The 16,710-nt window shown below is 39.6% G+C and overlaps 2 pseudogenes; one reads left to right on the top strand and one right to left on the bottom strand.

Annotated features, from left to right (window-relative positions):
- Positions 1-623: 623 nt before the first annotated feature.
- On the bottom strand, positions 624-9,316 carry LOC129822522 (olfactory receptor 4E1-like; annotated as a pseudogene).
- A 2,165-nt stretch (positions 9,317-11,481) lies between these two features.
- Positions 11,482-12,470, top strand: LOC129822521 (olfactory receptor 4E2-like; annotated as a pseudogene).
- Positions 12,471-16,710: the final 4,240 nt, after the last annotated feature.

The following is a 16,710-nucleotide window of genomic DNA, read 5'->3' as shown; positions in this document are numbered from 1 at the left end:
AAAAGAGCAGAAAAGTAAATCAAATAAAACAGTATGAGTGGGTCTGGGTGGGCTATTTACAGATGGACTATGTACAGCTGCAGCGATCGGTTAGCTGCTCAGATAGTTGATGTTTAAAGTTGGTGATGATAATGGATTACTCACACCTACCTTGGGATACGGAAGGTCACAGGGCCGCCACTCTACTCTAGTGGACCCCAGGGTTAGGAGGCACCGGATACAACTGAAGCTGGTGCCGCTCCTGGCCACAATAGGGACAGAGTGCTAGCTGTCTCTGGCGAACGCTACTGCCATGGGTTCAGGCTCTGCCTCAGGACAGCCAAAGGAGGGAGGTGAGTGGCGAGGTCGACACCGGCGCACCCGAAGAAGGTTAAGATAAATGGCCATTGTGATGAGAATGTCCAAGGATATGTTGTCTGCTGAATAGAGTGCGAAGCACATGTTAATTCCTTCCGCTGGAGGCTGCTACAGTCCGAAAGGTGAGGAGTACTCCGCAGCAGTCTGAGCACCTTGCTGGAGTTGGCCGTTGCCCAGTCCAACACCTGTCCGGTTAGCAGAGAAATTACTATGGCAACCTTTGACCTCTCTGTGGTGGGGGCTCCCATCTGATAGGCGGAATAGACCTAGGTGGATGACTGGTTAGACTGGGGGACTGGCTCACTGTGATGACCCGTGGTAGGAGGCCCTCCATGAGAGGTATGGAGAACCTCGCTGGTGGTGTCGAGCAAGTGGAGAACCTCCTTCATGGTCGTACACATTAGAGCCAGCCAGTCGTGGTGTTGGTGGAGTAGAGGACCCTGTTCCTCGACCGTCTGGAAGATGGTGTAATCTTCTGCTGCTTCCATAATATCTGAGGCAGTATTCTGTAATGTTCACGCAGGGAGTCAGGAAGCAGGTGCAGAAGCTGAGTTTAAGAATAATAAATATTTAGAAAATACAAAACAGGAGACTCATACTGACTGAGGCTGCTGAGGGCTATATGAAGGGAGAGAAATCAGGGTGGTGATGAAGTCCAGGTGTGCTTAACGATGGGGCGCAAGTGTGCGCAATGATGGTTGCCATCTTTAGGTGGGTTGCCAGGACCGGTGGTTGACATTCAGTTTATCCGACTATTCTCTTATCATTGATTTCATTTTCTTATTTAAACTATTTGAGTTTAGGTTTTCAGTATAGTTGTCTAATGTTGGTGGGGCATATTATTTGGTTTTAATCGTACTCCAGAATCACTACAAGTATAATAGTTTACTTGATTGTATTTTTAACAGAGCTGAGATTTACTTTGAAGTGTAAAGTGTAGGAATAAAAGTGAAATCAGTCATTGACAGACACGGTGGCATAGCAGGAATAGGGGAATGCTATGCAGGAATATCGGAATGCTATTCAGGAAGAGGTTGAGAGTTCAAGTCCCAGGTGAGGACATATTTGAATAGTAATTACTGTATGAATGAACATGCACAATGTAATCATTTACAGTATGTCAAATATGTTAGTTGAAAAAATATGGTATGTTTTAAAAGCACTGGGTAGGGGGGTTTCCCTAACATTGCAAAAGACAAAGAGCTGTGAATGGATCAGTGGTTCACAAATCAGGGACTTGATGGGCTTGACAACAGTAGCAAGGGGTGATGTGTAATGAAACAAGGGTATGCATGCCCTGGATATCTATTTTTTTGCGGGGGGGGTGGGGGGGGGGATGTTTCTTTTCTACCGTCAAGTGAAAAACTGGGAACTATAAAAAAAGATCCAGGGGACAATGACACAATGTCCCAAGAATGTCCTAAAAACGCAGTGGCGAACCGAGACTATTCAGCCTAGCCTTCAGAGGGAACAAAGATTTTTCAATAGCCTATGTTTAATCAAACCAAAAAAATCAAGAAACATAACAGACACCATAGCTTCACTTAATGAGCTGAAATTCGAAGGGCATGCCCGGCATAGATAGGTGGGATGGGATGATGGAAACCGAGGGTTGGAATCTGGAACTGAAGATGAGTGAGAGTGAAGTTGCTCCATAAAATGATGGTTAAAAAATACAAAAAACAAAAATCATCAATGTGTAACGGTTGTCCTCCTCGGAAGAAGAGGAGGAGTAGGGATTGGACCAAAGCGCAGCTTCGTTATATGTAGACATAATGATATTTATTAAAGTAAAAACGAAACACGAAAATACTTCAACAAACTACAAAACAAATAAACGATGTAGACAGACCTGAACTAGAGAACTTACATAAACACGAAGAACGCATGAACAGGTACAGACTACACAAACGAAACAGTCCCGTGTGGTGCACAAACACAAACACGGAAGACAACCACCCACAACAAACAATGTGAAACAACCTACCTATGTATGGTTCTCAATCAGAGGAAAACGTAAAACACCTGCCTCTGATTGAGAGCCATACAAGGTCAATTAAACCTGACACTTAACATAGAACAAACAACACAGACTGCCCACCCAGCTCACGTCCTGACCCACTAAACACAACTATACAAAAGGAAAACAAGGTCAGGAACGTGACACAATGACACAAAAAAGGTTGTTACATCCAATGCCTGGGCTGGTTGCTCCTGTGGGTCCACTGGAAGGGCGCATCTGCTAGATGACTAAAATGTAATGTAAATGTTGACAAGCTTCACTGCAGGTGGATTGTACGTTTAAAAGTTTAAAAAAATATATATAATAAAGATTACAACATCATCCACCTTGAAGTTGATAACATCTGCTGCTGATGCAGTTGTCGTCGCCATTGTCACACTATTAAAACACACGCTAGCTACTAGCATGGGAAGATTACTGCTTGCTATTGCCTCTGATTCTTTACTCTTGCGCACTCAGTAGTGACGGACTGTCACGCCCTGACCCTAGAGATCCTTTTTATGTCTCTATTTTGGTTGGTCAGGGCGTGAGTTTGGGTGGGTATTCTATGTCTGGTGTTCTATGTTGTCCTTGTTTTGTATTTCTGTGAGTTTGGCCTGGTATGGTTCTCAATCAGAGGCAGCTATCTATCGTTGTCTCTGATTGAGAATCATACTTAGGTAGCCTGTTCCCACCTGTGTTTGTGGGTGGTTGTTTCCTGTTTAGTGTTTGTTTTCACATTTCAGAACTGTTTGTTTGTCGTGTTTGTTGTTTTGTCAAGTGTTGCGTATTTTTATAAAAAAATATGAACACGCTGCACCTTGGTCCTCTTCTCCTTCTCCCGACGACGTGCGTTACACGTACCTAGATAAGTCACTTATTTTTTTTGTACAGTACCACTCATTGCAAGTCAAAATGTGGTTGGTTCATTCCATTATCACTCCACAATTTTGCTCTAATACAGTTGAATGACAGGGAAAGGGGATACCTAGTCAGTTCACAACTGAATGCATTCAACCAAATTCTATCTTCCGCATTTAACCCAACCTCTCTGAATCTACATCATCAGCGCCCAGGGAGCAGTTGTTGTCGGGGGTGAACTGCATTGAATGGGAGATTTTTGCACCTTACCAGCCCAAGGATTCGAATCAGTGACCTATCGGTTACTGACTCACTCTTAATTGTCAATAGGTGGCGCAATTAGCATTTTTTATTTCTGGGTGTCGCCAAATTAAACTGTCTCGTGCTCAATTCTTGATCGTACAATATGCATATTATTAATTCTATTGGATAGAAAACACTCTCTAGTTTCTATAGCCGTTGGAATTTTGTCTGTGGGTGACCCAGAACTCTTTCTACAGCGAAATCCATGACAGGTACTGCGATGGTCTGAGAGCGAAGCTCTGTTTTCAGATCAGTTTTGAAAGTCTGTGTATATCCTATGGAACGACATGAACTGCACCCGCCTTCCCCTGGATGTCAGTAACCAATGAGAAGTGGAATGGGCTTTCTGCGTAGCTCTCAGAGGTTATAAAAGGCCAAGGAGTGAGGGTAGCCCCCCTTTCGACTCTTGCCATTACGCAGAAGAGGACCTCGGGATGCCATTTTCAGAGGCTCGGTTATCAACGTGAAATGTATCTGTCTGTAATTTAATTCGATATAGGAGTTAGAAACATCATAACGTAGTTAATTTGAACCGTTTTATAGCAATTTAGATCCGTTTAGTGCAATTTTGAGGCATTGCTTTGTTATGCACTTTCAAGCACCGGGCACGTTTCGGGGTCCCGGTCGAACGTTAGTGGTCATTTCGACGGACAGAGGACATCTTTCGACCAAAAGAAGATTAGACCCAAGAAAGGATGCATTGCCCAAGAATCTGATGGAAAATCACCTCATAGTAAGAAATATTTAATATGATAAATCGTTGTTCTGTCTAAATATTTTAAACGCATAATCCGCCATTTTGTTTGCTATAGCTTCGCTTGGCGAACCCTGTATTGCACAGTAAGGATAATTTTAGAAATGTAAATCAGCGATTGCATTAAGAACTAATTTGTCTTTCGATTCCTGTCAACCCTGTATTTTTTAGTCAAGTATATGATTAGCTTTCGATTAAACTAGATCACTATGAAAGATGGCGTCCGACATGTTCAGGCTTGATTTGCTACTATTTTCATTGTATAACCACGTTTTTTTATGGCTAAATATGCACATTTTCGAACAAACAATATATGTATGTTGTAATATGATGTTACAGGAGTGTCATCGGAAGAATTCTGAAAAGGTTAGTGAAAAAATTTATATCTTTTGGCGATGATAACGATATCGCTCCCTTTGGCTTGAATTCATGCTGGGGTGACGTTTGCACATGTGGTATGCTAACTTATCGATTTATTGTGTTTTCGCTGTAAAACGCTTAGAAAATCTGAAATGTTGTCTGAAATCACAAGATCTGTGTCTTTCCATTGCTATGCTTTGTCTATTTTTATGAAATGTTTTATGATGAGTAAATTGGTCATACACGTTGCTCTCTGTAGTAATTCTAGTCGCTTTGGTGAGATTTGTGTTGGTGGCTGCAATGGCAAACTATGATTTATACCTGAAATATGCACATTTTTCTAACAAAACCTATCCTATACCATAAATATGTTATCAGACTGTCATCTGATGAGGTTTTTTCTTGGTTAGTGGCTATCAATATCTTAGTTTAGCCGAATTGGTGATAGCTACTGGTGTTGAGAAAAAATGGTGGACAAAGAAAAAGGGTGTCTTTTGCTAACATGGTTAGCTAATAGATTTACATATTTTGTCTTCCCTGTAAAACATTTTAAAAATCTGAAATGGTGACTTTATTCACAAGATCTGTATCTTTCATCTGGTGTCTTGGACTTGTGATTTAATGATATTTAGATGCTACTATTTAAATGTGACGCTATGCTAGCGATGCTAATCAGTGTGGGGGGGTGGGGGGGGATCCCGGATCCGGGTTTCTGAGGCAGTAAAAGTTAACTCCTAGGCTACCTGTTACCCAGCTTCTGACGGCCTAGGCAATGGCTGGCTGAACTAGCTGGATTTTTCTACCCAAAGACTACCAAAGAAAACCCCTGATATTTTTGCTTCAGTATTAACCCTACTCTTTCCAAAATGAATTAAAAAAAACTGAAGAGATGCTATCAGAATATCATAAAATTATTGATAAGATGAATTAGAATTTAAAACTAAATTCAATATTACAAAAATAGGTTAAGGCCTAGTTCCTTTTTACAAGCCTGCCTGGTTTTAATGATCCTAATGCCGTACATAATAGGATTTAAAAGTATAGGAGGGCAATGTGCAGTATCATGTCTGCCTTGTAGAATCACAAATAAACAGTCAAAGGAGAAGTTCAGCAAAGAGGCTATATGTGGTATACAAGTGTTAAACACTTTCTGTTTAGTCTCTTTTGAAGACAAACATATTTCTAGTATTCTTACATATGAGTATATGTTAGGAAATATAGTACATGCCAAAGAAAGCACAGTTACAACAAGACCCCATATGATATTTTCGTGTAGTATTTTAACTAGCAAGCTTGACTACCAACTAGTTATCACAATACACTCTGTCTATAACATTACCGCAAACTTAGGGATATAACGATGACATCCATGAAAAATAATACAACCAGGACAGCAGAATTAAGACACTAATGATTTTAGTTTTTGTAATATTGTTATACAGTAGAGCTGTGGTTCCCAAACCTTTTCACTCGGGCCCCCTCATCACTGGGGAACATGCCTTATGTGTTTTCATGTGATATCTGAACCATCAAACAGGCAAAGCGTCAATACAGGACTAAGATCGAATCGTACGACACTGGCTCCGACACTTATTTGATGTGGCAGGGCTTGCAAACTATTACGGACTACAAAGGGAAGCACAGCCGAGAGCTGCCTAGTGACATAAGCCTACCAGAAGAGCTACATTACTTCTATGCTCGCTTCGAAGCAAGTAACACTGAAACATGCATGAGAGCATCAGCTGTTCTGGACGACTGTGTGATCACGCTCTCCGCAGCCAATAAGAATAAGACCTTTAAACATGTCAACATTCACAAGGACGCAGGGCCAGACAGATTACCAGGACGTGTACTCTGAGCATGCACTGACCAAATGGAAAGTGTCTTCATTGACATTTTCAACCTCTCCCTGTCTGAGTTTGTAATTCCAACATGTTTCCCTCAGACCACCATGGTCCCTGTGCTCAAGAACACTAAGTTAAGGATTCCATATCTGTTATTTCATTAATTTCATTTCAGCAAACTTAACATGTTACACTCTCACTCTTCCACCAAGGAACCTGCAAGTTCCCGGACATTTCTGGGGGGAATGGCCCTAGCCCTCACCCTCCGATCCAATAGGTCCCAGATGTGCTCAATGGGTTTGAGATCCGGGCTCTTCGCTGGCCATGGCAGAACACTGACATTCCTGTCTTGCAGGAAATCACACACAGAACGAGCAGTATGGCTGGTGGCATTGTCATGCTGGAGGGTCATGTCAGAATGAGCCTGCAGGAAGGGTACCACATGAGGGAGGAGGATGTCTTCCCTGTAACGCATTGCGTTGATCCTGTCTGGTCCTAGCGACAGTGGTTTTGTGCCCATAGGTGACGTTGTTGTCGGTGATGTCTGGTGAGGACCTGCCTTACAACATGCCTACAAGCCCTCAGTCCAGCCTCCCTGTAGAGCATTCTTAGGTATCTCACAGTACGGACATTGCAATTTATTGCCCTGGCCATATCTGCAGTTGTCATGCCTCCTTGCAGCATGCCTAAGGTACGTTCACACAGATGAGCAGGGACCCTGGGCATCTTTCTTTTGGTGTTTTTCAGAGTCAGTAGAAAGGCCTTTATAGTGTCCTAAGTTTTCATAACTGTGACCTTAAATGCCTACCGTCTGTAAGCTGTTAGTGTCTTAACGACTGTTCTACAGGTGCATGTTCATTAATTGTTTATGGTTCATTGGACAAACATGGGAAACAGTGTTGAAGCCCTTTACAATGAAGATCTGTAAAGTTATTTGGATTTTTACGAATTATCTTTGTAAGACAGTGTCCTGAAAAAGGGACGTTTATATGCTATATACTGCTATATACAGCTATTTTCACTTAGTTGGCCAGCGTAAGCCAAACCCCTGAATCTGTCATTAACAACAAATGAGAGGGTCAAAGTTTTTCCACAGGATATCCATGAAAAATTATTCTGACGAAGGCCATTGATGGCTAAAACATCATGATTTTAATATTTAGATAAGGTACCAAGATTTTAATTGTGAGCGAGTTGCACCTTTTCCTTCCTAATGTCCTAATTACACATACAAATTGTTAATATAGATTCACGTAAAATACAGTATATTGCACATTTTAGATCAACAAGAAAAATATGTTGATAAACACAAGTGCATCACTACAATACATTTAGCGTAGGACAGGAATTTTACGGTTGAACATCTATACAACTTTATTCCGAATCTGAGTTTCATTCCGAATATGATAAGGTTCACAAGAGGAGGCAAAACTAGGAACTCCACCGCCATGATATTCCTCAGGGGCAGCAGGCTGGTGTCGCTGCCGTAGCGAGCGTAAATCACATCCAAGGTGATGGATATGGTGAAATTAGTCAGCGTGATTAGATGAGGTCTGCATGAACTTCCTCCTCTTCGCCCGGGAATGGATAAGAAATAAGAATGAGTACTGTTTGAGAGACGTGAGATAACGTGACAATGAAGCAGCGGAGGTTGGTCAAAGTGGTGTCCACGTATGAGAGCTTCACGACCTCCCAGTTTGAGCAGTAGAGTTTACCGATGTAGACGCCACAGAGCGGTAACCTAGCTGTTAGTCCCATCCCAATGCTACTTTCTAGCCATTAGAAAAGCCACATTACAAGAAGCAGTCCACACTTTTAGAGTAGTCATGATAGAGTGGTATTGTAATGGCTTGCAACATACCTGTCATATGCCAGCTGGTGAATTCACAGAAAGTATAGGAGTAGATGACACATATCTGGGTCATACAGCCAATGTATGTTATCACATGAGATTCAAATGAAAGGTCATAAAGTATCGTCGGGTAGAAAGCTGAAGCGCCATAGATACCATTAATACACAGATTACAGAGGAATAAATACATAGGTTCGTGCTACATTTTCTACAGAAAAATGGTAATGATCAGTGTCAGATTGACAGAAATGGTGAAGAGGTATAGAGTGAGAGTCAATCCAAAGTAAATGTAACAGTATAACTTTAGTCCGTCCCCTCGCCCCGACCCGGGCGTCAACCAGGGACCCTCTGCACACATCAACAACAGTCATCCACAAAGCATCGTTACCCTTCGCTCCACAAAAGCCGCGGCCCTTGCAGAGCAAGGGGAACCACTACTTCAAGATCTCAAAGTGAGTGACGTTACCGATTGAAACGCTATTAGCGCGCACCACCGCTAACTAGCTAGCCATTTCACACCGGTTACATAAATATGTCACGTTCAGTCCATGCAGCACAAACACTATCTCCTGGGAGGAGTTTAACACCATTTGTTTTGGCACCTTGCTCCATTTTGAACAGAACTTGTTTAGAGCATGGCCATTTTCCTAATTGGAAATTTGGACCACATTATTAAAACATTTTTTGTCTTTAAAGGCTTTCCAAAAAATGCACAGATCTCAGACAAAAAATGTTTTATCACTGCTCAGCTCAAGCAGTCTTAAAGGGCTAGACTTTGGTAGTAGCTAGTTTTTGCATTAATTAATTCTTAAATAAAATGTTATGAAAAACATTTCAATTGCAAAATGCACTGTAAAATATTGTCAGAGCATATCAAATCTGGTCTTTGTAACAAAGTACCATCTACCCCCCAGCGGACTGTTCACAGGCCTCATGGCCGATGACCTCTTGATTGGCACAACACATCCAGCCAGGGGCATCATGCTCCCCAAAATTTTGAGGGGGCACTGATGAGCAAAATGTATATCTTTGAATGTACCCACAAGTGTCACGGAACTCGTCTGAAGTCGATAACTCTGATGTGCCAACTTATTTCTGTACCCCCCGAGCCGTTTGACCTATCTACTAACACATTTATGACCCCACTATGGAAAGGGGAGACTCTCACAAACTCGATGGTATTCTCTGTTTTGCTCAGTGTCACAGGACTCATCTGAAGGTAACCCATACAAACAATGTTTAAGTACGGAGGTAGTTTTGTGCCAACAAAAATAAGGGGTTAAATATGTTTCCAAAAAAACACAAATATTTCCTTAGCTTTCTTATATCTCTTAGATATATGCCTAACACTTCAAAAACGTATTCGTTGTGATTTATTTTTGGATTGTCTTTATTGACATTTACGAATCTGTTATTAATTGCGTATCGATGAGCTGTAGTAATAAAGGCCAAATTCATTATTTTATTAAATAATTTGTCAATGTTTATTTTTCATATACCTTAAGATCCTACACCTGTAGTACACAGGCCTGACTAATATTAGGCTTAGGGATGACTGAAACACAATACCCTTATGCCTGCAACTTGACAGATGGCCACTTGTTTTAGTCTTGCTGGAAATTGCAATCATTACAAAGATAACTCATTTGGGATTTCAGTGTTTTGAAATGCACTCTATTTATAGGGAATTTCTTCAAGGGAAGGTAAAACATTATATGTAATATTGTGTGTTTGAGATATAACATAAAGTGCATACCACATAGAAACGTAGAGACATTGGGATGTTAAGTAACGACTTGGATGCCTGTCCATTATCCTAATGCCTTGGGGTATGTAGAAGCTGGTCAATTGAGCAGGAAAACATGTTTACTGTATTTGTTTGGCCGTCAGTCTTCAGAAAACAGGTCATTAGTCCACTGTATCTCTCAATTCCCTTGAAAACCTTATAGCAACACCTACCTGTGAGATCAGAGAGACTGAAACAACAACAAAGGTAGGCCTTGTTACTGTCTCTTGCCTCTCGTTAGGCCAATTGCAGGGTTAGTCCCAGGGAGGTTTAGAGTGGCATTAGGCTTAATAGCCTCCCTTCAGACTGGTCTGATGTGAATGATGCAACAATATTGAACTTTGCCTGACAAGAAGTTTGCTGCACCGGAAAGATACTACAAACACATATTGTTGATCATACTATGTTGACCTGTGACCTGAGAGTGAAAATGATGATAAGGTCAAGAATATGTAAAATGGTGTTGGCTTCTCAAGCTTGATCTATCTGCTAGGAGAATAGAAAATAGAGACCTTTTCAACCAAAATGTTAAACTTTGGCTTGAACTGTGTGTCATTAAAAATCATTGTCACAACTATTCAATATGGAAATTGGCATTTTCAGATATCTTGTACGTTAACATATACACCTCAACTATAAAGATTATTAGAATCTATTCCTACACCATAATCATTGCATTTTGCCTAAATGTAACCAAATCTGGACAAACTAAAGTGATGACAACATGTGTCTCAAATGTAATAACTTTTTAAAACGTAATACTTGGTTGTTCATTTGAGCTGTTCCACAGCAGATTTGATATTGAGTCATATCACACCAAATTGGGGAGATACTATCTGTATCTTTTGATTATTTCACCTGCTGTAAATTCAATCAACTATGGAGATAGAACACAAAAGATTGTCATTGCAACACAGAACAAGATATTTGTAAATTTTGGAGGATACATTTTTTTATTTGACTAATTTTACAGTGGGAGAAAAACAATTTATTAAATTTAGTATATATTTTGTTATTAAATGTAAAATGTGTATTTTGATACATTTGTAGTTGATATAAAGTTCTACACTTAATCTTGAGAAAACTAAAGTGCATCAACCATTCAGGACAACTAAAAGCTAGGAAAAGGTTCAGCAATCTTTCTGTGTAGTGTTCTCAAGATTAAGCATTGATGGATGAATTCCATTTAACCTATACTGTATTATGTAAGTTACACAGTAGCTGTTTTTCATATGGTCAAATACAATCACAGAATTGTTAACCTTGTCAATCACCTGCCCAGACATGTCAGTAATCTCCATCAAACAATAATTTGCCTAAGCACTTACCTAACCCCCCCCCCTGTAGGCTGAGAGTCACATCATGACAATGTAATTATTTGTGTCATTGGAGTTCAAGTAAACACACTGCTGTATACTGGGGTTTTTCTTCCTTTAAAAGGTATAAAAGGTTGGTGATGTGATAGTAGTTTAGTGTGGAATAGTCCACTGACACAGAACATACATATTGGTCCGATCCTTCATACTCCTCAGACGAAGAGGAAGAGAAACGTTACACAGTGTCTTAAAGTACTTTTATTTCATTATAATATCTGTGTTATACGTCTCCATAGTTTCTGCGAACACAGTGTTTATTGTGGAAGAAGCCTTCATGAACTAATGTATCTGTTTCTGTGCAGTTTGTTTGTAAATGACTTGTATGGGAGCACTGGTTTGTTTCCTGCTCTCATGACTCATTTGGTTTCAGATGACCATACAGTTTCCACTGTGTGCTGTTACCTACAGATATTCTGCATATAAACATAAGGAACTATTTAATTCAGCAATTTAGCAGTGATGTCCTTTGACAGGTACCTTGCCATATGTTCTCCACTACAGTATAACAACATAATGACACCCAACAAGGTGTGTATTTTAATTTGTCTAATATAGTTGTACTCTTTTGCTAAAAGCATCAAAACACTGTCTTTAACCATTCGTTTGCGATTGTGTGGAAACGTCATAGACAAAGTGTATTGTGACAACTACTTGGTAGTAAAACTTGCCTGTTCAACTTCAGACACGACAGTTAATAACATCTATGGACTCTGTGGTATTGTTATGAGTGTCCCTGTACCTTTATTACTATCGTGTTCTCTTATATTAAGATTGTGACTATTTGTTTGAAATCTTCCATCGAGACCAGACAGAGAGTCTGGCCTTGCTGCTCAACTTCTCCTTCAGCTATTTCTTAAATCTGGTCCAGAGTAGATTTGATAGCCCTATGAAAAATGTTCCAAATGTACACACCATTTTGTCGGTGTACTATCTCATGTGCCAGCCACTTTTAAATCATATTGTGTTTGGAGTTAGGATTGTATTGTGTTTGGAGTTAGGATGGCTAAAATCAGACAGGCTTGTAAAAACATACTACCTGTAGGTCTGTACCCTAAAACATAAGCTAAACATTAGTCTGACCTTTTCTGTCCTGATTGTTAGATTTTTGTGATGTTGACTTGTGTTTTGTTTACTTATAGGTGCAATAATGAATGGGGGCGAGGATGGTGAAAATCAGACTTGTAAAACATTTGCTGATTTGTATAAAATTGTCATTTACCTTTTATTCACTTTCTGATCTCCATTGACTATATGTCCCTCAAAGAATTTACTTTAAAATGCACTTCCTTGTCTACAAATCCCTGAATGGAATCGGACTCGCCTACCTGTAAGACCTACTCTTCCCCTATGGACCTCCATGTACCCTAAATTTAAGCCATGCCAAGCTCCTTCATACCACCAGAACCTGTATAAACACAATGGAGGGCCATTTATTTATCTCAGGGTTGCTCAGACTGTTGGGGCCTTTTAAAGCAGGCCTTAAGACTCATCTCCATAAGCCTTTATCTTTCCTTCTAGACTTTGATTGTTGCTTTCATGATTTGGTTATATATGTTTTGTACTCATTTTTTAGTACATTTATTATTTTCTGCACTTTGAGATTACAATTTTATAGTGAAAAACACTTTATAAATTATTATTATTATATAATTTAGAAAAACAGAAGGTCATTAGTTTGAAAACCTTACTTAAATGGAATGCTAAACTGTCTGGAATGAAATGCTAAACTGTCTGGATCGATACACTGGATGTAAATATGTAAAAGGTACCCTTACCTGGCACCCTTACATACTGTACATCGCTAATGGAAAATAAGCCCTTTAGGGTACATACAAGCTTGGGGATTGTTTGACATTTTGAGAGAGAAATCGAAGGAAATACAGATCTCAAACTATATTCTGCCTGAGATCTGGATGCATGTCATGTTTTCTGAGGGACAACTGTTCTATGTAACATGATATCTGTGTGCCAGCTATCTGACAGATGACCAGCTTTGGTATTCCTAAGAAATGTTGAGTCATACCAGAAAGTCAACTACCTGGGACACAAGAAGAACCTGTTGCCTAATTTGGAGCTCTTATTATGTCCTAACAAACTCCAGATAAATATTTGAAAATAACAAATATACTGCATATACTGTGTTTAGTTTTATTGAGAAATCAGAGGACCAGATACACATTTACATTTCAATCATTTAGCAGACGCTCATATCCAGAGCGACTTGCAGTTAGTGCATTAATCTTAAAATAGCTAGGTGGGACAACCACATACCAATCTTGTTTTTCCAAGGTCACTGTTCAGATATGTTTGACCCATAGAATAAATAATACAGTAAGGGTAATGATGATGTATTGTATGTATAACACACATTGGTCATGTACTCCATTCATCCTGTAAAAAGCTGTAGAAAGTTTTGTAGTTCTGTCAATGAAAATGATGTGCAAAACACCAGTATCTTTTTTTACTCCTTGTATACCTTACCATGGGGAAAGCAGAAGCCAATAACAAGAGCATAATAAACATGTTTATTGAGTCATTAGGTACCAGGTCATTAGTCCACTCAATCACCTCGTTCCCTGGGACCCAATTAATGCAGCTATTAACCTGTAGTGACCTGAGGGGCTCAAGGAGAGGCACGGCTGGTCTTGAATGTTTACCAAATTGTACCCTATTCCCAATATTGACCAGAGCCCTCTGGTCAAAGGTGGTGCACTATATAGGGAATAGAGTGCCATTTGGGACGCACTCCTTCTGTCATAGCCTCTGGGAGTGTATGACCTGAATGTGTACTATAGGCCTAGGATAGCCTAGAGTGACAATAAGGTGACAATAAGTTGTCACGTTCCTGACCTGTTTTCCCTTGTTTTGTATTTATTTAGTATGGTCAGGGCGTGAGTTGGGTGGGTTGTCTATGTGTGATTTTCTATGTTGGGATTTTGTGTTCGGCCTGGTATGATTCTCAATCAGAGGCAGCTGTCAATCGTTGTCCCTGATTGAAAATCATACTTAGGCAGCCGGGGTTTCACGTGTTTTTTGTGGGTGTTTGTCTACCGTGTTAGTGTTTTCACCACACGGTACTGTTTCGGTTTTCTGCACTTCGTTTATTGTTTTGTATTTCAGTGTTCAGTTTCGGTTTTAATAAATCATCATGAGCACGAACCACTCTGCATATTGGTCCGATCCTTCTCGCCTCTCCTCGTCCGATGAGGAGGACGATATAGACTATCGTTACATAAGTGTCATCACTTTTTTATTTATTTAGCCTTTATTTAACTAGGCAAGTCAGTTAAGAACAAATTCCTAATTACAATGACGGCCTACTTGTAACCCTCCCCACCCGGGCTTTAAATTTAATCAATTTACTACTTTTCCTTTGAATGTAAGAAGTAATGTTTTAAGGAACTCAGTCGGGCTTTCAACTTGCTCTTGAAATATATAATAGACGAATGCACAAGGTGCAATTTCTATATTGGGTAGTGCAGTTTACCTGTTGTCATGTCAGTCATTGCAGACCGTAGACTGCTATTTATACTGTAAATTGTCAGAAATGTCCAGATTGACTAGCTCATGTCAGCAAACATGTTTTATCCCATTGATTTTGTTGTAATGTTTGAGTCACCAGATATCACATGAACACTCATGAGACACGTTCCCCAATGATGAAGGGAGGCCCGAGTGAAAATGTTGGGGAACCACCACTCTACTGTATAACAATATTATGAAACCTAAAATAATTAGTGGCTTATTTCTGCTGTCCTGGTTCGATCATTTTTTCATCAACGCCATCCTTATCTCCCTGACTTTGTAACTGTAATTTTGTGGTAATGTTATAGACAGAGTGTATTGTGACAACTACTTAGTCAAGCTTGCTAGTTAAAATACTACACGAAAATATCATATGGGGTCTTGTTGTAGCTGTGCGTTCTTTGCCATGTACTATATTTCCTAACATATACTCATATGTAAGAATTCTAGACATATGTTTGTCTTCAAAAGAGACTTTAACCCTTAAACATAACTTGATTGTTTCTTTTTTAAATATGTAGTGTATGTAATGTAATATGTAATATATTATAGCAACTAAGTGTTTAGTTGCTATAATTGACAATACAAATATGTGGCATTTTGGCATAGTTTCTCTGTAGCCCAAAGATTATTAATTACATAAAGTGTATCATGTATTGTCACTGAAAGAATGTTTTATGTAATTGTAGGTATCTGATCTTTATAATTCACGAATTAAATATGGTGTTCCCCAAGGCTCTGTTTTAGAACCAAACTGGTTTTACAGTATTCAGAATTGGGATGTCAAAGGTCACTGATTCGAATCCCCAAGCCGGTAAGGTGGGAAAATGTGCTGTTCTGCCATAGAGCAAGACAGTTAAACCCCGACAACAACTGCTCCCCGGGCGCTGATGACGTATATTCAGAGGGGTTGGGTTAAATGCGGAAAACACAATTTGGTTAAATGCATTCAGTTGTGCAACTGACTAGGTATCCCCTTTCCCTGACATGCAACTGTATTAGAGCAGAATTGCATGAGCCAACCACATTTTCTCTTGCAATGGGTGGCATTGCAAGAGAAAATGTGGATGGCTCATGCAATTCTGCTCTAATACAGTTGCATGTCACAAAAAAAAGTGTCTAGGCATGTCACTTTTGAGAGAGCAAGAGCATAGAATCTGTGGCAATAGCAAGCAGTATTCATCCCACGCTAGTAGCTAGCATGTGTTTTAATAGTAAGTACGATGACGACTTCTGCAGCAGCAGGTGTTTTCAAGTTTAAGGCGGATGATGTTGCAAAAAATACAGTTGAAGTCAGAAGTTTACATACACCTTAGCTAAATACATTTAAACTCCGTTTTTCACAATTCCTGACATTTAATCCAAATTACAATTCCCTGTCTTAGGTCAGATAGGAACACCACTTTATTTTAAGAATGTGAAATGTCAGAATAATAGTAGAGAGAATTTATTTATCTCATTTATCTCATTTATCACATTCCCAGTGGATTAGAAGTTTACATACACTCAATTAGTATTTGGTAGCATTGCCTTTAAATTGTTTAATTTGATAAATTGTAATTACTTCACTGCTATGGCCTATTTATTGTCTTACATCCTTACTCCATTTGCACACACTGTATATAGATTTTTCTATGGTGTTATTGACTGTACTTTTGTTTATCCCATGTGTAACTCTGCGTTGTTTTTT

The sequence above is a fragment of the Salvelinus fontinalis genome, chromosome 24 (genome assembly GCF_029448725.1).
Source record: "Salvelinus fontinalis isolate EN_2023a chromosome 24, ASM2944872v1, whole genome shotgun sequence".
Classification (NCBI taxonomy): Eukaryota; Metazoa; Chordata; class Actinopteri; order Salmoniformes; family Salmonidae; genus Salvelinus; species Salvelinus fontinalis.
Note: the sequence above shows the minus strand (reverse complement) of the source record. Positions and strands in the feature narration are given on the sequence as shown.